The 21,796-nt window shown below is 37.6% G+C and overlaps 1 protein-coding gene across 1 annotated transcript in view; it reads right to left on the bottom strand.

Annotated features, from left to right (window-relative positions):
* The window catches only part of LOC141906995 (neuropeptide prohormone-4-like), a 51,648-nt gene extending 34,792 nt beyond the window's left edge, over nt 1–16,856 (bottom strand). The window contains exon 1 of the mRNA XM_074796523.1: nt 16,686–16,856. The gene's annotated coding sequence lies outside the window, so the exon portion shown is untranslated. The remainder of the gene's footprint in view (nt 1–16,685) is intronic.
* Between the last annotated feature and the right edge of the window lie 4,940 nt (nt 16,857–21,796).

The raw sequence follows: 21,796 nt of genomic DNA on the forward strand, positions 1-21,796 counted from the left end.
TCTACTCAAGTTCGCTACTGGACGAGATTTCGTATTGAAAAAAGACGACCTACATTTTATTTGAGATACGGTTGTAAGAAATGAACTGAGAATCTGATTCGTTGTTTTCATTGGATATCATCATTCGTATTTATTTTATTTACTTCACTTCGAAACATCTTTGTCACAACAAGTTTTTAGAATATAATGGCTGCAATGACAAATGAGAATACGAAAAATATTACACATTATATTGTAGCACATACACATTACAGCAATCGATATTTCACGACAATAAACCAGGAGGTGAATTTACTCAAATTTCCATACTTGTTTCAATCATCAAGTCAATCATTATCTTTGCGGAATATCTAGATTATCATTTCCAAGTGTTTAGATACATGTTTATGTTATATTATCATATCAACGCACTCGACATGGTGAGATTAGTATAATGTCGGTTGGCGTAGCAGTAAGATGCTTGAATACAAGCACCCTTTCGCGACAGAGCTTACTATCTTGCCTACAAGTTGCCAGTTAATCCGCTGCATTTCTTTCGCGGGATTAGCAGTAAATATGATGCTTTTCTCTGTTATTTTTTCAGCGTATATACACTTACACACCCACGGCTAAGGGTCTGTCGGGCCCACGCGGTAAAGCGAATCACATAGATGAACATAGACAAAATTTCTGTTTTTCAAATGTTGACGAGAAACAGCGTATAAAAAAGCTTACAATGACATATGCTACACTACACCTAATGCGCACCTGACTCAATCTTAAAGTATATCAATATTTGATGTTCTACTGACAATATTCTCCGTTCAAGATGTCTGTAGCTTGGCAGTTCCTTCCGAGCATTCATTTATGAAATAGGTGTTCAAGACAATCGAACGTGCTACACATAAAACCGATATATATACGTAAATTGTTGCTTTGAAAGCATTGATTTTTGAATTTTTCAAAATCCATCCAGGGACAGATGAAATATGATAAAACAAGCATCACAGTTTTTAAAAAAAGAGAAAAGAATGACTCAACAATACAGGACAAAAGTACCCAATCAAAATGGCGGCTAGCAACTGTAAAATGGTTTATTGGCGCTTATAAAATCTTCTCTATTTGTGTGTTAATAAGCTGGATTAAGGCTAGGATTTTATACGGTCAGTTTAGGGAAGAAGGGATATGCCGCTGCGTGGTTGGGCAATGTAATAATGGATGGCATTCACATCTTCCCAACTTAGTAATAAACTTTTCATTTACATATGAATACATGAAATATCTCTGTATGCATCAAGATTACCTTCGTCGTAATAAATATTTGAATTGACATACGAACGTAAGCTGCTATTTGTTCATATCGCTGAACAGAGCTTGGAAACCCTAATATTGAGTCAGAGAGTTCACTGACATAAAGGAGACCAGGGGAAGATATACATATGTAATTGAATATTGGATCGATAGATTGATATTTCATTGATGGACTATCAGATCCGTCTTGGAAAGTCTTGGCACCTGGTGAATTGGTTCCATGGGCGCATGTTTATTATATGGTATTGACATGGCGAAGCCTGTTTATCTATTTCCAGGTGTTCGCCGGCATTTCTTAACAATTCCATATTGAACTTCACTTCTGTTAACAAATACGAATTGGGATACCTGATTCATTGGTTTTATTGACAGACGAGAGTGCTGCTGCTGCTGCTGCTGCTGCTGCTGCTGCTGCTGCTGCTGCTGCTGCTGCTGCTGCTGCTGCTGCTGCTGCTGCTGCTGCTGCTGCTGCTGCTGCTGCTGCTGCTGCTGCTGCTGCTGCTGCTGCTGCTGCTGCTGCTGCTGCTGCTGCTGCTGCTGCTGCTCATGTGATCGAGATGTAATTGGCATCACGTCATGATGTTTTAAAAGCGTCTCGCCAGTTTTGCTTCTCAATTATTGTGGAGGAAATGTCCCGAAAGATAAAGACGAGTTGCAGTCCGGCAGTTGTCGTTTTATCTGCAATCGTATTACGGGTTCTTTTTGTCCAGTTCATGGACTGATCACATTAAACGCGGACACTGACAAATGGAATGCTTAGGTTGAAACGTGCTTTGGTTTAGAATTAGTGGACGATTTATTAGGCGTTCGTATCGAATAATCTCCTTAAAAATTCCGATTCTGGTCTACTCATGAAAGTAAAAGCACTCTAAAATATAACATTGTCCTGCCGATGTCATGTATATGAAAATAAACGATTTGAATAGCTCTTTTTGATTTCCAAAGTATCAATAAGGCGTATTGCTATGGAATTGGACTTTTCAAAAGAAAAATTATTTTTCTTTTTCTATATCTTAAGTATATTCAAGTTGATTCATTTGTTGAATGACACGTGCCCCCTGATGAATGTAAAACCTTTTTAACAAAATAAATCATCGCGGGCCTTTCGCGAAAAGTCGAGAACTGTCGCTTCTTTGTGTTAATGTTCCTATGAAAAAAAAAAACATTTGAAGATACTTGAAAGTCGTCTGAAAGGTTCTGCAAGACGAGCAGTTCAAACAGGATGCACATGACATTTATCTGTCGGGTATGTTACTTAAAAGATATGTAGCTACTTGAAACAGACTATGCCATAATATATTACAACCAATATGTTAACTTCGAAACTGACTCCTCTAATAACGTTAAGAATGCTTCCTCCAAAATCTTATCCGCTTTAATAATTCACACTGAGTCGCTCTTTTGGGAAACGGAGAATACACGGAGCTTTGTAAGTTGAGAGAGAATTAGACTAGTCTACTATACAAAAATGCATCCTCCTCGGTCAAATATATCATCGGGTGGAACGTATCATATTTCCATTTGAAATTACGAAATGAGATGATGGTTTTTTGTTAAATCTCTCTCCATGGTTGTCGTTCCGATGAAACATGTCTATTCCGATGCTTTTATGAGCTCTTCCGCGCATTCCCAGTGGACTGAATTTAGGTACCGAACATTAGTCAGAATGTGCTATTGGAATGTCACTTTTCTTTTGGGATATGGAAAGAATATTAAGTAAATACCAGAACGCCGCAATACAGATGAAGTTTATATGCGCTTTATTCCTTACAGAATTATGGACAGTTTATATATACGAGAGTGTGATTGGAGCAAGAACGCTATTTTGTCGCTGAATGATTTGTACCCAGAGAGATTTTTTCGAAATCTATTGTTTGCATCCAACAAATTGCTTCATTGCTTTGGGATCTAATTTGAATATTGGCATGGAATTATCTGAATATGATAACACTGATGATGAGCCGACATAAAAACCTTCTTTGACAAATTACCCGACGGAGTCTCGTCGGAGTTTTCATGACGCAGAAAGTATCTATTCTGCTTTTGCCTGTTAATGGATAAGGGCAATTCAGAATTTCCACCTGACAAGCAATAGCCCATTGTAAATCCCGGAAGTGGAGTGAAAATCAACGCTTTATATATGTCACCATATTACGTTGTATGTTTATGTCATCGACGTAGCTTTCAGTTTCACGTGCAATACTCATCGAATCAACCTTTCTTGAGGAGCCGATTCGCTGTAATCCTCACATGAAAATGCATTTACGATTACCCTCTTGACCATCTCGGTGTGTGATCTGACATCTAGGTTTTATCATTAGGACACACGCAGTAACTATAGTGAAAATATACAGTCTGCCAAGCGACGGCGCATGCTGCGCTTGCTCAGTGAATTTTATTGACTTCAACCGCAATAACCTGTTTATTAGAAGATAGTTTACACAATCGGGAATAAACTGGTGAACCAGCTGAAAAAGGCAATTGAAGAATAATAAAAAATTAACTTTTTAAAAGGATGATTGAAAACATACATTGTATTAATAATCATAGAGGTATGGTATTAGGTGTATTTCTTACTCATGAAAGACATATGACATGCGTGATACATGTAAATAATGCGAACTTTCGTTTAAACTGTTGGAACCGGGTTTCGATCCTGTGCTATATCACAATATCCGGTGGGCCGCCGCGAGTGAGGATGACGTCACAATCGCGTGCACGAACTTACGACGACGATCAATCAAGTCCCGTTGATACGTTGACCATCCTGACAAGATACTATCCTCCTAGATTCTAATTACCTCAAGAGAAGCAGATAAATCAGTAACTCATTAAGATTTTACAACGAGTGGTCAATCCGATTTCAATCTACCTATGTGATATATATCTAATTGTTACAAGCAAACGCTTTAAGTACACAACCACTGCTTTGTCGAAACCTACTTAATCTGTAATCAGTTCCGATGAAATCAATCACTTGATATTTCATCGACACTGAAAGTAAGTATTTTGGTATGAGATCTGCGTCGTAGAAACAGACGTAAAAATTACTTTCACCTTGCGGCTACCCGGGTGCAATCGGCTTATATTTCCACGCACGCCAGTTTGACGTCATCAATTTGAATAATTCACCGTCAAGTGACGTCATAAAATCGGACCATCAATCGTGATTAATATTAATGTATTACTCGAGAGAAATTTCATAAATAGCATTAAGCGACGAATTCGATCAATTCATTGATGGACAGAAATACCCGCTGGTTATCCAATATATATTTACGGAAGCATATTTTTTTTCGAACGCAAATAACCTTCATATGAGTAAATAAATCATTTTCCCCAGAAATAGATAGCACCAACATGCATACTGTTCACAGAGTTATTCCATTTATTTCGCTCTCATTAATACGATTGATGGCTGCAGTGTCGCGATATAGCTATCCGCTCTAAAATTGATGTCGATTGAAATCGACTGATTGCGCCGCACGCGGGTACCCGGTATATATCCATTTACCGTATAGGAAATACATTAAAGTGTAAGTCTCGTTGAGTTCTAAAAAACACCATCACTTTATTGACCTAGGAACACAATTTTATCACACGATACATGTTCACAGCACGTCTTCAAGTGTAATTCCAAGTGAAACCATCGACTCGTTTGAGACTGGAAAACTTCTTCCGAGTTGTCGAAATACTGAGATTAATCGAGTATAAGATATCGAGAGAATTCGTGGGATATTTTTTACCATTATTGTCAGGAGCCTTACCAATACCCGGTTATTCGGTAAACTGATAATGTTGAAGAGAAGTTAAACCACTGCGCACCATCTATGAATATTTGATTATGAAGGATGGGTTGATGGTATGTTACCTCTACAATTCATATTGTAAACCGTACGAGCAAAATGTGTAGGGTTTTGTGAAACTAATTTGAAAAAGGGACTATAGAAAATAATTTTTGAAAAAAGGCTATTTGCCGTGAGGCTGATTTGAGCCATACTTAAAAGCTTTTTTTCTATAATACGGCTAGGCGAACGTTAAAAAGATTTACATGGGCCCAATTGCATTCATGTAAAAGATTTTATCATGCGTCTAGCCGTACGGAAATTTTATTTCAGTATGGCCCGACGAATCAGCCGCCATAGTTACATGAGATAATGTTGAAACGATAATCTACGAAATTCAGGTCTGAATTTTTTTCCAGAAAATCAGGAAATTCGAACTGATTGAAAATTCCCGCCGAGATTCGGTTAGAGTACGAACATTTCGAAAAGAAAATATTTTCATTTTTGCTCGCTGGTTACGCGCGCGCAAACTACGCAGAAATCCGTTGAACGATAACGCCAGTGATACCAAAAACAAAGAGGATAATTGAAGTCGCAGTCAGAAATTGATACATCAGTTCATCCATTATTAAAACCCAATTACGTGATCGGTAGATTGATTAGTCGGTTCCCACGCGAGTGCGCTCGAATTACACATCATTTCTGCTGATTTAATGCATTTCCTGGAGAGAAATAAACGTTCATCCTTAATTTTGTGAAATATAAATTCGTCCGTGAAATAAGTTTGCACGCCCTAGGTTCGGCTCGCCAAGACGTTGATAGTAGTAATACGAATATTTGTATCAATTCAAACAAGTCCAAAAATGATGCATTTCGATGCGTCGCATTGTGAGAAAACTTCATAAAAATGAAGGTGGATGTTTTATATTTCACTATCATAGTGTATGACGATGACTTGAGATATCTATTTTCGAATATTTGAGATTAATTCGTGTTTACACTTCATTACTCACATTGAATTATTTACTAAGCTTGCAAGTGAAAAGGCCACAATCTTTATGCATGTTATCACTGATATACAGAATTGTGCATTAACGATGTGTCGCACATATAGCTAATATTCCCTTGTTGCTAAGTATTCTCATCTATTTCCATTTCTGTGGAAAATATATCTGTTAATGTGATTTTTCTATGCATGTAGACATCAGCAAGTCTTTGTGCAAGTTATAACCCTATCTAACTATATTACCCAGTTAATAATAAGCCGTTATGAACAAACATCAGGTCGAAATCGGTTGCTGATTCCTGTTCAAGTGTTCCTGACACAACACCCCAGTTCGTACATTAAAATGCGCTTGATTTCACCAAACACGGAATGAACGATACGACGAGAAAGAAGCAAATGAGGAGAAACAGTTTTAAACAAAACGGAGCATAACTGACTGATTTAGATCGGTCGTAGATTTATGAGTGTGCCGGTAGAATGATGCATTTCCTCAATTTGCAAATTAAGTCCAACGATTGATGTATATCCCGTTTATTATTCAACAGTTTTGGGAATTATTCAAAATGCAGAGACTTAATAAAGAATCTTAGAATTAAACCCATAACATTCAATTTTGAGGATTGAAAGGAGTTGGATTTACAAATATCACAATAAAGGGCGCGACGGAACCAATCCAATTTGATAATCTTATAAACATATGAATGGCTTACGTAATATCGCATTTCAGCAATATCAATCTCAGGCACGTCTGCGCTAAGAGGAGTCATCATACCCCTACTCCCACAGGTATTGATCAGGCGTGGTTTTAGATAATGCATACGTATTATACGCGGCGTGGTCATTCATACCATTTAGTAATTAATATAAGTCATCAAAAGTACCAAGGGATCTTGGCGCCAGCATAAGATTGACCGTCAGTCTTCTGCGTCTCAATCTCAAGCTAAACGTTTGAGAGTATTGATTGCTTCAGACATCACGACTATCATTACAATTATCTTATATACGGAATAGAGAGACAAAATATTCGTGTATGAAAGTAAAAACATATATGTTAGATAAAAGATGAAACCACAGTAAATCATGTATATCGTGTAAGCCTGGGTATATTGAAATAACATATGTTGGTGTTGAATACAAACTTAGTTTGAAACTTTCTAAAACTAATCTAAATGCGCCGAACAGGAAACTACATCAATTAACGTTCAATTCTAATAAAACTAAACCATTAGGGATAAAATCTATTCTAAGTTACTTAGCAACGGGTCCCACGTACGTTTGCCTGTAAGCTCTTTTGTTATAGAAAATAACGCTCGGTTGTCCTTGTGGCAAGTATCAAAAACGCAGTATGGTTACAGTAATGCACTTCATAAATTTGTCCTTAATTTACTAAAAGGGAATTCATCAAAATCCGTATGGATGTTTGCTCGATCATAAATAACGCAAAATGCACGATGGCCTTCTTTAATTTAAATTAGCCTTAATTGGATGAAGTCGATAGAAGAAGTCGACTATCGTGACAGTGAAATATTTTTAGAAGAATTTTCCAGACAGAGACTTATATACACTGTGTAATTTCTTAGAAATGTATACAGTTATCCAGAAATGGCATTCAGAAATAGATTTATCTAGTAAGCGATTTATCTAGGGATAATAATTTCTTTAAAAGCGTGATTGTATCAGATCTGTATCAATGGATGTACAAAAACTCCTGCGAAATAATTTTGGTTTTTGCCATCTTCTGGCCACCTTGTAGTATCAACCGGTAATATGTAACATGTATTGTAGGACAAATCAATTGTAGGACATTTCCACGATCGAGTTCGATATTATCACAAATGTATAAACATCTGACCTATGAGAACACCGATGTTCATCACAGTGAAATAATTCCATCATTAGGTCGTTTTTTTTAATGGACTAGACAAATTAATGCAAACTTTCAGAGCAGATTTACCCACGCGACCTTGCGAGTAATGCCAATACGGAAGGGAAATATCCACCGTCTGGATGATGAATGGTTTAATTTTATCATATCGCGCAGATTAGAAGTTTTGTTGTGATTAGTAATGCGCTCCTCAGCTGTGCTTGTTGATACTGTGTTTGCCGAGAACATTATTTTCACGTCATCTCAATCAATTTTAAGCAGTGATATAATTTTTCAAACGCGTTTGTTGAACCATTCGCATCAATCTTGTCAGTTCTTCAGTAAATATTACATATCTTTTAATCAAAATCTCCAAACGACATCGAGGAAAAAACGGTACACTTTTTTGCTGAGCTTGTGAATGAAAGCTACTTTATGACAAGGTTACATTCAAGCTGTATTTGTGAGTGGGTGGTTTGTTATTATCGCTAACATTGAAGGGATTCTCTCGGTTCATTGATATACGAATCGTTAAATAATTAACCTGGGTAATTCCACTGGTTTATGTGAATTGTCTTTTCTACACAATGAAATTGAGGATGTAGTATAGTTTTTTCCAATTTGATTTTATCTATATTAGTTATTTAAGATGTTTCCTCGATATAAATTCATTAATCCTATTTTTGCCAACCCCGTGGACCGAATGAATAAAATACCCTGTCACGAATGACACTGTTTCTAGATATTGCAACGCACTAATTCCCCATACGCTCAGGTGGGAGACCACATAAACCGAGGATTATTTATTTGCTTGGGCGTAATAATCCTCGGCAATAAACATGCAGAAAACGCACGGCACAATTTACAGTAGCCTTCGTGAAATGAGACGCGACCGGGGAGCAACCTTCCGTAATGACTCGCCGTGAAAATTACTGATTTCATTGCGAACATACTGACACCGGACTGTTAACCAAAACCAACGTTTTTCTATCGCTGAACATTGCCTGTATGTAAACCGACAATATCACGAACTGTGGTAAATTTGATCTGATCTAGTCTCACAATCACAGGATCGAAACTATTAAAATTAGTAGTTACTCTTGAAAATGGCTTTTAGTATAAAACCGAAAATTCGGGTTTTTAACAAATTTTAATAGTTTCGATTTTTTGAAAACTTTTTCGATCCTGTGATTGTGGGACTTATATTCTATATAGTACAAGTTTCTATGCATGACGAAAAAATGCAGTTTATGTGATTATCAAATGATAAAAACACTCTAAATCTACCAACTCACTCAGAAACTTACTGACAATTAACTTGTTCTCCCTTGCATAACAGTAGTACCCCTTGTTTTGGTTAATCCCTCACACCCAAATGATCGCTAGTGAGAATTCGAAATATCGTGTCCTATGTTTTTGATTTTTAACTTTTTAATAATAATTTTGTAGATAGAGGTTTATCATATCATCTATTCCCCACATTTGCGTGTGGCTATCCTACTATTCTACTATCATATAATACATGATTTACTCAATTAAAGCAATCAGCGTTTCATTGTATTATGGCAGTCGGTGCCATTCGAAGGCTACTATATAATGAGAATTTTACCCGATACTATACATACATTACGGGCTAAACTATTTTTTTTTTCATGTTGGTTAGTTTTATAGATAAGGCGAATCACGTCGACGATACATATCATATTCGCACTACATCAATCGAAAATGTGTATGCAACTAAGTGAAAAATTCCCGACGACGACCAATGTTTGTCGAACATCAAGCAATTCTCCGGGGTTTCGTTTCTACGATTCAGTGTATGATTCACAACCTTGAGTAAACTATACGATGACTCGCATAAAATCATGATTCAGGTTAATGAATGACGAAGTTTTTTTTATTACGTAGGTAACACGTACACGGAGAGACTTGGGAATATCATCATGGAAACATATCAAGCATCCAGACGATACCTAATTATACGAAACGTCTAAATTGTACGTTGAATTAAAAGCCAAGCATTTTTCTCACGATTTGTTCGGCAGTTGATCGAAACTGGATACACGACCCATGGTCGGAAAAAACGCGACGTGTCTGGAGTCGTCTGCGTTACACAGGTAATAACAGATCTAATTCGATTTTCAAATAATCTCGATATAGCAATTTGACGATAAACAGAATGACAGATGACTTATGCAATTTATCACAGTTTGACGCTTCAGACACGCCTCGTTGGTGGCGCTTATTGTCGCAACTTCCCGTTGCACCCAAGGAACAAGCAACAAAAAGGCAGTTTAAAATTCAGTTCGTTCTCCAATATCGGGATTAGCAAACAATACTCTCGTTCAACGTCTTCCGGGTAAACACTAACTGGCGAACAAGCGATTTTATCTATTGGTGCTTGCTGTTACGGCATCAACAAACCGAAACAAGAAAGACTCTTTAGTGCAACTTGTAAAGCAGTCGTCAAGCCCTTACTGAAACCCGATTTATTCGCTGCGAGTTCTTCTTAATTTGCGCAGAAACTTTAGCTAACGAGTGGCTTGAAATTTCATTTCGCCACGCGGCAAAAAACTTTAGATTCCTTAGTGCATAACGGTGGTGTATTTCTTCAGTCAGGAGGGTTATCACATCCACAAAATTAGAATTTCAGCTGGATGCTGATATAGGTATAACTTCAATTTGACTATCTGCTTTTTCGAAAACGAGTAGAATGTTCGCTTAACGAATCTCACACTACAAACAACATGCGTTAAAATGACAGTTAGGGACGTGCACTTGAAAAACTATTGGAAATTCTATTCCCTGTTTAAGCCACTGGTTTATCAATTCCACAGAGATTAACCGCCAATTCCAATCAACGAAATGTTATTATCCCAAACGTAATTATTATTCACGTCCTGTCGTTATCGCAATCTCGTTAAGAAGAAGAAATCAAAGAAAAAAACGCATGGATTTTTATTTTGCTTATCAGAAAACTTATTCTCCTCTATCCGTTGATAAATAAGAGGCTGGTTAAAGCAAGTTCTGTGAAGAAATCTTGGTATTATCTCCGACTTTCTTCCGGGTCGCTTCGAAGTCGTGTCTACCTCAGAGAGTAATTTGTTACAACTCACCGAAGTCGCAGTAAATGCGGTAATTTAACTAGAATTTCTAGTGAAAAAAAAAAGTTATCACAAGGACGAAACGAAAATAAATGCCGACACCGTATCTTATTATGCTGATGTATTTTATAACATTGATTTTAGTATCTCAAAATCTTTAAGTCAGATCGTTTTCAAAGAGGAGTAATGTCGAATTTATCGAATTTGGTGATTTCTCCAGGCCATTTTCCCATTCAGTTTATAATGTTCGATTAGATATTGGATGATGCAAAATTCTGAGGCTATCGGTAAGCCAATATATTGTGTGTCATCTCAACATTGAAAAGTAAACGCCCGTTATCATTTCCCTTCAAATCTTTGAGCATTTGTCAATTAGAATCACGTTGATAAATCAAACTCATTCATATTTCCGGCCACAAAATACCCTGTTTGAGATATTATGCGGATGATAAGTGACGTAAAGACTAGAAAAAAACAGGCGATTTATATTGTAAAAGATATCTCTACATGAATAGATGCATGTATCTAAGTTGTCATTTCGGTTCAGTTGGATCCGTTCGTAATGCGTTAGAATGTTCATCTGAGGACATTCGTTATCTCGACTCTTCGAGGTCATAATCCGAAGCTAATTCGACTTCAATTGCCAGTTATCCACGGGGATTTACGGATGAGCGCTCTTAATTATGACAGAAGATCAGAAATTAATTATGACTTCATCTGGTTTTCGTGCGGCTTAAGTGAGAAAAACGCCGGACTTCGAAAAGTGCTACACGCAGCCAGAGATTGCATGCCGGCTTACATCAAGAATAGATGTTAATTCAAAATGGGCGAATCCCATGTAAACGACCTGCGTCAGAAAATACCATCCGTAAGCTCATTGCAGATGTATATAATCATGAGCTCCATTCGTCGGCTCCGAAAAATTACTCACCTCTACAAGGCTGATTCGTAAAAGATGACTCGGTATAATGAAGTGATGCCAGGTAATAGACTTATTTGCATAAACCCGTTCTTTTTTACGAGCGGAATGATTATATAAACAGTCGTCCAGATAGACGTCCGTGAATACAAACAATTAATTGACGCTCTATCTCACCGGGGAGAATAAGGCTGGTCATTTGAAATCCTCTTTTTACGAAGGTTAATCGCGTATGTGTCCTCATAGAATAATTATCAACAAATACGATGGCTGTTAGTCAGCCATTTTGAAACCAGTTTCATATTCTTCTCTTTTTAATTTCTTACGGAAGTGTTATACTATAACATACAATGCATGATACATAGTTGGCTATATATATATTTCATTTTTCGTCTCCTGTATTATGATATCATATTGCAATATAGTCACGATAGCATCGTTTCCGCCGTCGATACCTAATATATTATTGATATTAATACATATAATCATACATCGGCAAGTTGGGTGACGGGGTTCTGGTTCGTAGGTATATATATAAATATATATACCAACCAGGACAGGCAAGGATATCCACGGGGAGTAATGTAACTGAACAGCTACATAGTTCAACAGCTTGATAGAATTATCGCCTGACAAATTGGCTGAATGTATACCAATACAAACGTTCGTCGTTCTCAAACATGGTACTAAGCGCCTTATTATGTTGTTTTCACGTTAGTGCTGTTTTCGACCGAAAATAAATTTCATTGCCGGCGAACGAAGGTCTACCGTCACTCTTCATATTTCAACAAATAAAACCCGATTGAATACTGATGGGATAAACCAATCATTTTCTTATTGAATGTGAAAGCGAACATGCGAGGCCATTATCCGAGCGGTGGGAAAGCATCACTGCTGCTGATATGAAATTGTGTTCTCTGGCGCTGCATTCGTTTATGTTTATGAAACACATGATTAGAATTCTATAGTTTTCTGATTATGCGTTTTCGGCATTATCACTTAAAGTCATTCAGAACATGAATGGAAATTGCCAGTCGACGTCAATTCGCGATTTTGGAGAAAACTTGTTGACAAGAAATGAATATAATTTGTGAGAAAAAGTGTTACTTCTCGCTCGAAATGAGACATCTTAGATTTAGAAACACCATCATGTGGCTTTTCTTAGATAAAAGTAATTGCCCATCTTCGAGTGATGAATTGTTGCTTCAATTGATTTTCTGGCTCATAGAATTCCAAGGTCTATCTCCGCGGTTAATTAAAGCATTATCGGAATTTCAATTTGGCGCCACTGCTGCATTCCAGTTGGATCGAAAATCGATGACTATATGGCAAACAGATTTAAGCATTTTTTTAGGAGAAAAACTGACTATATTTCAGTACCCTGGTAACTTCGTAGTAGTCTATCTGATTTTTTTTGTTGAATATATGAATGTGACATTACCTATCCACACTCGTAAAGTAAAAAGTTAATTTGGTATCTCTCCGTGACAATTTCACATTCATCACAGTCGCAACACACAAAGCCGGTTTTATCTTCATTCACGGTTTTACGGCTACATCTGCGCCAACGGCACACCTCAGCACTGCGAGAAAATAAAGGCTTCCTCACATCGCCTAAACCCGGAGAAAAATTATTTCCTTAATTGAAATTGCCTTCTGGTTATAACGTACCAGTATTCGGTGGACGCGTCTGATAAAGAATCCTGTCCAATGCGTTTACACAGATACAAAGAGTTTTAGTCATAACGATGAGCAAAAGTTTGTAACCAGACAGATTTAATGATTAACACCATATCTTCGACCGTGATGATGATTCATCAAACGTTTTTAAATGTAGAAGAAGTCACACGCTATTCAAGTATTCCCGGAGAATGACTATTAAGTCAAAATGTTGAAATAAACAACTATGTAGGTTCAACGACACCTTTTCGAACTTTTCGAACGTTTTGTAATGTGGGATTTTACCGTATATATGAATGTTATTACACGCTATTCATTCAATATTTTGGGTTTCGTCGACGCAAAAATCCAATTTCCGCAGATGTTCTTTTCTCGCAAAGATTGCCCAAAAGAAAAAGAAGCGGCTCTCGTTGCTGAAAGTCGTTAGCCTTTCCACTTGAGGCTACTGTCATCTTGAGGCACGGAGATCTTCGCTACCGGTAGCTTTAGTCAAGATGCTCTTCGACGGGATTGTTTTATGTTTCGTCTAACGTCATGAATCTTTAACATTTCTATGATATAGTACATAATACACCGCCGATAGTCGAGGGACCGGTAAAACGCGCTCGAAGTGATACATGGAATGTTTGCACTCGCATCATGAGCAACTCTCCACACGGACACCGAAAATACATATACGTACTTAGCTGTAGAAACGTTCACGCGGCGTTCACGTAAAAAATCTTTATCCACGCCACCGAGTTGTAATGTATGCGTAGGTAATTTCATTAAATATTCACATTCTTGACTAACCGCCGAACAGGGATATAAATTTTTCATCCAGTTATCTCAGAGAAACAATATCGTTAAACAGGTATGTAATGTGAAGGAATAGCCTCGACGGACCATGAAATTAGATGGAGATGCCATTGTTATAACGTTGGTTCGGATATAGCGGTTATAGTCGATGTTTTATACCATATGACGGGGAAGCGTCGCTTCTTGTCATGAAAAACGACGCTACCGCAAATTTCTTGCAAAACTGAAAATATCATCATCATCTGATCGCACTTATCTCATCAACTACCTGTCATTTCTATTTGACGTGATACACACTTCATCCTGAGTACTGTGGGCAATATAAATACCAAACGTTCATTCCACCGATCAGGAACATTGCAAACGAGATGACAATTTTTTGTCAATGTGAATAAACACTGCACAGCGCGCCTGGCATAGTTTGCCTACAGACGATAGCATACCCAGGAAACATTCTTGCCGCAAATAGCTCATATATTACATCGACGTCGTGTCAACTCTGAAAAAGTCAACGTTTCTGAAACGTCCCATTCCGCTCGCTCTCTCAACAACTCCCATGCGATCTCTATTGCGACATTTTTGGGGCGAATTTGTTCAGATTATCATGCATAATGCGTTGCCACTAATATAATACATTCGTATTCGGTTGTTGTTCGGGTTATAAAATGTTGCTTGTATATTGGCTTATATCTGATGACTACTTGGGGCGAATTGATCGAGAGGCCATTAAATATACACTCCCTGTAGGCTGGAGAGCCGAGCTAAAAATGGTTAGAATTATATGCAATGCCATTTCCTATTAATTCTGAGTAGTTGCCATGATTTGAACCATATACCATTTGATTTCCATTGTTTGTACTAAATATGATAATAATGATAGGTAGGCCAGGTGGCCCCAGCTATATCCATTTCCTTGAACGTACATGATCCCTAAAATAAATTCACATTTGCATGGGAGAGAGATGCACCAAAAAATTACTTTAAAACTGATTGATTGGTTATGATCTATAAATGCGAAATAAATTATCACAGTTTACTCCGGAGAGGTAAACTGAGAGTGGAAAGTTGCTTGAAAGGTTATCTTATATGAACCATTACTGCATTTGTGAAATACTAGCGATAACTGATTTTCACCCGTGTCTTTCAAAACAAAATTATAATATTGTTGTTCGACGTTCCGTATATGATACTTTTTCCCAGAGCATATTGTTCTGAAACACGCAGCTATATTCGAAATTTTTTCGTTACCGGAATAAACCCATTAACACTGCTTTGAAAAATACTGTCCAGCGTTTGAATATCATCGTATTGATTTGAATCATAGAGTTGCCCTTGTATCTAAACTTTATTCGCATTAAGCAGCCTGTTGCTTGATACATTTGACTGAGTCTAAATCGTTTTATTTTCTCCTTCTATTCCAAACGATAAATGTTAACCCACGACTCTACACGAAAATTCGAAAATCAGAAAATCATTTCATGAAAAAAGGCAATCATGGTAGTAGTTTATAGACGTTCGTTTTATACACAACGCTATTTGCATCATACAACATGGCAAAGTTTATTCGAATGAAAATCGAGCACTGTAATAAAACATACATACATAACTTATTTATAGAATATGGATATTGGATTTTCCTCTGTTTGTTGGAATGTGCGAAAATGGCATGGCAGCGAATTGAAGTGCATGATTGCAAATTGCCTTAGCAGCGGATTCTTCATCTTTTAGTAGATATAACGTTTCATAGGTACGAAGCACGTTAAGAGACTCTCAACGAAACGAATACATAACGAATGATATGACGGTTTCGGCCTTGATTCGATGATTAGAAAAGTGCAAAAATTATCATCGATTCGAAGCTTGCGATTCAAAAGCCCAGTTCTAAAGAGTATTGTCTCTAACATGATGCAATTTCTTCGTTGTTAAGTATTTTAGAGTTTAAAGGGTTAAGGGAGTAACTTAACTGGAAACCCGATACCTTGCGTTTGAAAACGGTTTGCATAATATCATTAGAAAAATGTCGATAACAAAAAGTTGAAAATATCAAACCTTTTTGCGCCTTTCGTTTTGGTAAATCCGTCCAGAAAGATGATTTTCATCTCCAATTAGATGTGTCGACGAGTGTTAAGAACAGGTAATCCACCCTGGCCCCGCGAGTGTGTGAGGTATATTGGCGTTAATTAACGAATTTGATTAAGTTAATTAGAATGCTGTGCGTATATTCATGAAGTCGACTTACCTTCTTGGAATAATTCAGCTTTTTATGTCCTTAATCTCGGATCTCCGTCCGCAGTTTGCTCGTTGTTGTTTTTTTATTATAAAGATGACAACAGGACAAATTTGTCCGTGGTTTGCTGTCCTGTTCGTCCTGGTGATACTAAAGGCTCGCTCCTCCTCTAACTCTCGTATTTCTACCTTGGAGACGTGGGTAAATTTATAAATCGGCAACAACGATCACCGACTGGCGGGTAATGTACGATTACTTCCTAATATGGCAACTCGGTGATTCCGATGATTGCCGAACGCCACATTTTATGACGGGAAAGCGAGTGGCGCGGCTCTATGGTGTGATGAAAGCGCGTTTTACTGCAAGTTACAATAAAATATTGTAGCAATCAGACAAAACTGGACCAGTTCCTCCACCTTGTTCACAGAAACCCAAAGATTGCATCTATTCGGCATCATTGTAGTACAGGTGACTCCGCCCAATTAGTCGGATCTGAAGAAGTCGGATAACCATTCAACTCGGATGTTTTTTGAAATATAGTTTTTGTGACACTATGCGATACATGACATCCAACTCGGATATCGCTCAATTTGGACACATTTTTACGGTCCCAAAAGATCCGACTTGAGCGAAGTCTACGGTAGTGTCTATAAGACAGTAGAGTTAAAAAGACAGACAGAACTGGTGAAAACACGTGAAACACGCCGAAGCGTGGAATGATAAAATGGAAAACAAATAACCTAGAAGATGAACAAATCTGTTAGTGCCAGTGTAAAATGAATTTTGTAATGGTCAAGTAATAGCAGGTACATTTCAGTATATCTATAAATTCTGAGCACATACGATACGTTTGCGGCGGAGTTATAATGTGGACAATAACAGGTGACCTCTTGCCATCGGCGAAAGATATTATCGAGTTTCGGACTCGTTGCGGTGACGTCTATGAATCCATTTAAGCTATTAGTTAACCAACCTAGCTTCTGGGTATGAGTATGTAATGCATTGACCATCATCTCCGCTTGCCACAAACCCTTCATGGTCTATTACATTGCCCAAGAATTCTTGGGCGGACGGGTTGCCGCTGAGCCACCACTCGGCCAAATTCGGTTTTCGTATTGTGGTCGGAACTAATAACCGAATACGCTTGATTTTCGAACTATTTCCAGAATATAGTTCCGACTAACGGACATTCAGTTTCGTTTAGTTCGACTATAGTCGACTAACTCAGATAACCGAAGGTGGCCCTGTTTATTAAGCCAATGAGTTTTCACCGGCAGATTTGCTGCGCATATGATTGGCTAGATATATAAACTGGTGGCCGCGTAGCGGCAACCTGTAGAAATCTTGGGCAATGTAATGTAGAGAAATGAAGGGTTTGCCGCCAGGGTTTGTATTGGCGTGAGCTTCGTTTGGAGGCAATCAACCCCTGGCAAGCGAAGATGATTGAGCATAAGCCTATATTGAGTCGTCTGAAAACGCTGGGATGCATTGTATCACATGCATAATTTATCTAAATAGTCGCGACATGGTAAAAAAACTCTAGTTGAAATCAGATATTTCTCGCAACAGTATTAAAAAAATTGGATTAGAAAGCATCCCAGGCAAGTCGTTGCTTCGATCCGCGTTGACTAGACGTGTATTGTTTTCCCTTGAAACCGAAACCCACGCTTTTTGACTTACCAACTCCCATCGTTCTCACATAGAATGCTCGTCATTTAATATCATGTCCGGAATATCTATTCTATGATGCGATAAAAACCACGCGCAGGCAAATCTTTTTTTTCGGTAGATCGTTGGTTTCCAGGCCTGGGGGATGAAGGTTGATATTCCATTAGGAACAAAGTGCGATTTAAAATCTTCTGCATGCGCCTACGTCACCAAGTGATCCGCGCATCGACTGAGGTTTTTTTCTCTATATTAACTAACCAACGGTTTTGATAGACATTGCGTATAACTTCAGTTTTCTTATCGGATCAGTTTTCACCGATATCACAGTTCTACCACAACAAAATCGAAGACCGATATAAATTCAGTTAGTTACAATACGTCTTCCGACATGCTGAAAATTGCTCTATGCAGCGCTATATTCAATTTAAGATTTCGCTATCGTCTGAAATCCATTTCAAAGACAAATTCATGCGGCAGCTTCCCGGGGACATGAATAATTTCCTTTTTAATCTTTCAGCTTGAGAATAGTAATGACATTAGACCGATATACAAAATGGTGAAAAATTATTTCGCATTCCATCGAATGAATACATTCTCAAAAAAAACAATAATTATGGACAATTTTAATCTTATCAGACGATTTGGAGGTTATACGAAAAATAACAACGTAGAGTCCTTAACTTTCCAGGTATACTAAATCGGTTAAGGATATTTCATTTTGCTGTAAAATTTGACATTTCATATACAACATTTTGCTATTGCCTTTCGTGTCTGTGTTTTTCGAGTACGTCGGGAATCTGTAGCATGTGTGTGACGACATAAGAAGAAGAACCACGGGAAAATCACGTATCGTGCGGCTGCTGTACTGGTTCAATTTGACGGGTATTTACGAAGATAAAACAGCCACTCCTCGCATAATTTTAACCGATATTTGAAAATGATGAGACATTAATCAGGCACATGCTGTTTTCCCAACATGTTTTAATCATGAACTCGCTAAATTTTATACCGCTATAAGAATATATACCATCGTATTAATTACGGGGATCTTTTTTTCTCTTTTAAAAGTTAATACAGTGGAAACGACTTTCGGGGGCGAGAAAATATTTTCATTACATCATGAAATTATCTTATTAATTGTCAGCTTTTCTAGGGCAAAATTATCGGTCTGTAATGCCGGTATATACTGATAGATCGCGTTTAAACATTACAATTTCTTATTTGATGGGATTACAGGTTACTGGGAAAAGGTGCCCGGTGAAATGCTAATCTTCACGCAGATGGAACCACTTGGCTTGTTTACCTACCATCTTGATTTAATCTGAAAAAGGAAAGGATTGCAACTGATAATTGAATGTAAAGATCAAACGTACCGGGTATTGAACTTATGAAGTAAATAATCAACCAAAGAATGCTGCTTCAGCTGACAAAACTACTTTTAAAATTAGCTATCATTGCTTGTAATACCGAGTAGTACAGAACTCAGTTCTAGAGTTAGGTATGTGAGATTTTATGAGTTGACTGATGTTTTATTTAACTCATTGAAAATGAAATAATTCAAACTAACTCAGAGTTAACTATTACTCATAACTCTGAAACTGGATTCAGGACTTCAGAAATCTATTTATAATTGAATGAGGCGGCTTGTTTTTCTACGAAATTTTGCTTAAATTTTGGAGTACGGTATGGCTCTACTGCAGTGGTGTCGTATCGGTGATCTTATGGGGTCACTGTAAAACTAAATGAGTAACCTACTGTAAGTGCAATTACTAATTTAATTTTGTGAGGGTTGGATTAACGTTCTATAATCCAATGATATACCTGATGGAGACCTTTCAGTTATTTTTAGATGTAATCTTCTTTTTCTCCGTTGATTTCTGTTGACGAGGTTTCTGTTCTGATTCTTCGCGTTTTTTCTTTTCCTTCAAAAGCAGCTCTTTGCTCTGTTGCTGGAGAAGTTTCTTCGTCTTACGTAGCTCTTTATCGAACGTGCTCATAAAATTACACTGGATGTCATCTTTTTCAAGCGCCGTCGCCAATAGACGCCGTCGAACTCGTGGCTCAACCTTCATGGGCAGAATTGGCGAAGCGTGAGGCGTCAGGTAGTGCGGCAGATTGTACGATAACTTTGTTCGCTCGAATGCCCGATCCAGCATTACTTTCGAAGGATTCTCTTCGATATCCCGGAGATTCCCATCATCGAAGAGCTGATGAATATCTTTGATCGAATACAAATTTAATAGGGGTATGTTGTCGATATCGTCGTGAATAACAGCACTATCGAGAACCGACATCGCAAATATCGCATCGTTGCGTTCGATTTGACAGAATTGCCATGGATATATATTAACTGCATCATTTGTTACACTAATTATTCAATTTCCAATTACGACAGCGAGAGAAAAATGAGAACCATAAGTTTCATTTTTCAACCGAGTCCTAGATTACGCATAATTTTGTTTTATTGGTCTATGTATACTCTTTTGCTTCTTCTAACTCGTCTAGGCTTCCGTAGGTTGATAAAGTAAACTGAAGATCAGTTCCATCGATAATCCTCGCGTCGATGCTGGAAATATATACCTCGAACGACATTTCTGGCGTGGATCACTAATCTTCAACCTTCCGCCTCAGTGACTTGAACAGGGTCTCGGTGAAGGAAACAATTTTTCAAAAGGTCGTACCTATCCATTGGATCACTTGTTAGTTGGTCGATAGGCCACGGGTAAAGACATTCTTGTTTTATAAAACATGGAAACGCACCTGCAAATCAATGGCGGATTTAGGGGGAGCACCGGAGCATGCGCTCCTCCCTAAAATTGTCAGGAAAAAATTCCCGACCATGCCTTTTAAGCGAATTGTGTCTTGAAATGATTTTTCATCTTTTGAAAAGCGAGAGTTCTCACGTACGATTCAATGCTCAATACTACTCGAGTGATGGACACACAAAATTCTAGAGAGAATGCTTATACATTTTAGCTGTATTTTCCCTATTGGTGCAAATTTGAATACTGTATGTTGTTTCAAATACAAATCCGGTTCTATTTCAGATTTAAAAATTGATCTATGTTGTTTTTTGCCTTTTTTTAATTACTAGGAGCACGTCGGATCCAACGCCTAAAAGTCTGCAAAAAATCATCAATTTTAAAAAAATTCTTTTTTAGTCCTTCGTGTTTTCATCACAATTTTTCAACAATTTATGCCCGTCGTGATTTTTAATCTAGCAGCTCGTAAAATTTATGTTCGATCCTTTTTTTCAATTTCGTGATTTGCAAAAACGTTAGTTCTCCCTCAGCATTTGAATCAAATCAATCACAATTTCCACTCGCCCCGCATTTTTTAAATCTTTTTCTGCAGTCCATTCGAGATTTTATGTGAAAATACTCAATTTAAAAAAACCATTTTCATTTTTTTTTCTTTAGCGATTTTTGCGGAGTAATCACCGACATGGACATCAA

The sequence above is a fragment of the Tubulanus polymorphus genome, chromosome 1 (assembly GCF_964204645.1).
Source record: "Tubulanus polymorphus chromosome 1, tnTubPoly1.2, whole genome shotgun sequence".
NCBI classification, from domain to species: domain Eukaryota; kingdom Metazoa; phylum Nemertea; class Palaeonemertea; order Tubulaniformes; family Tubulanidae; genus Tubulanus; species Tubulanus polymorphus.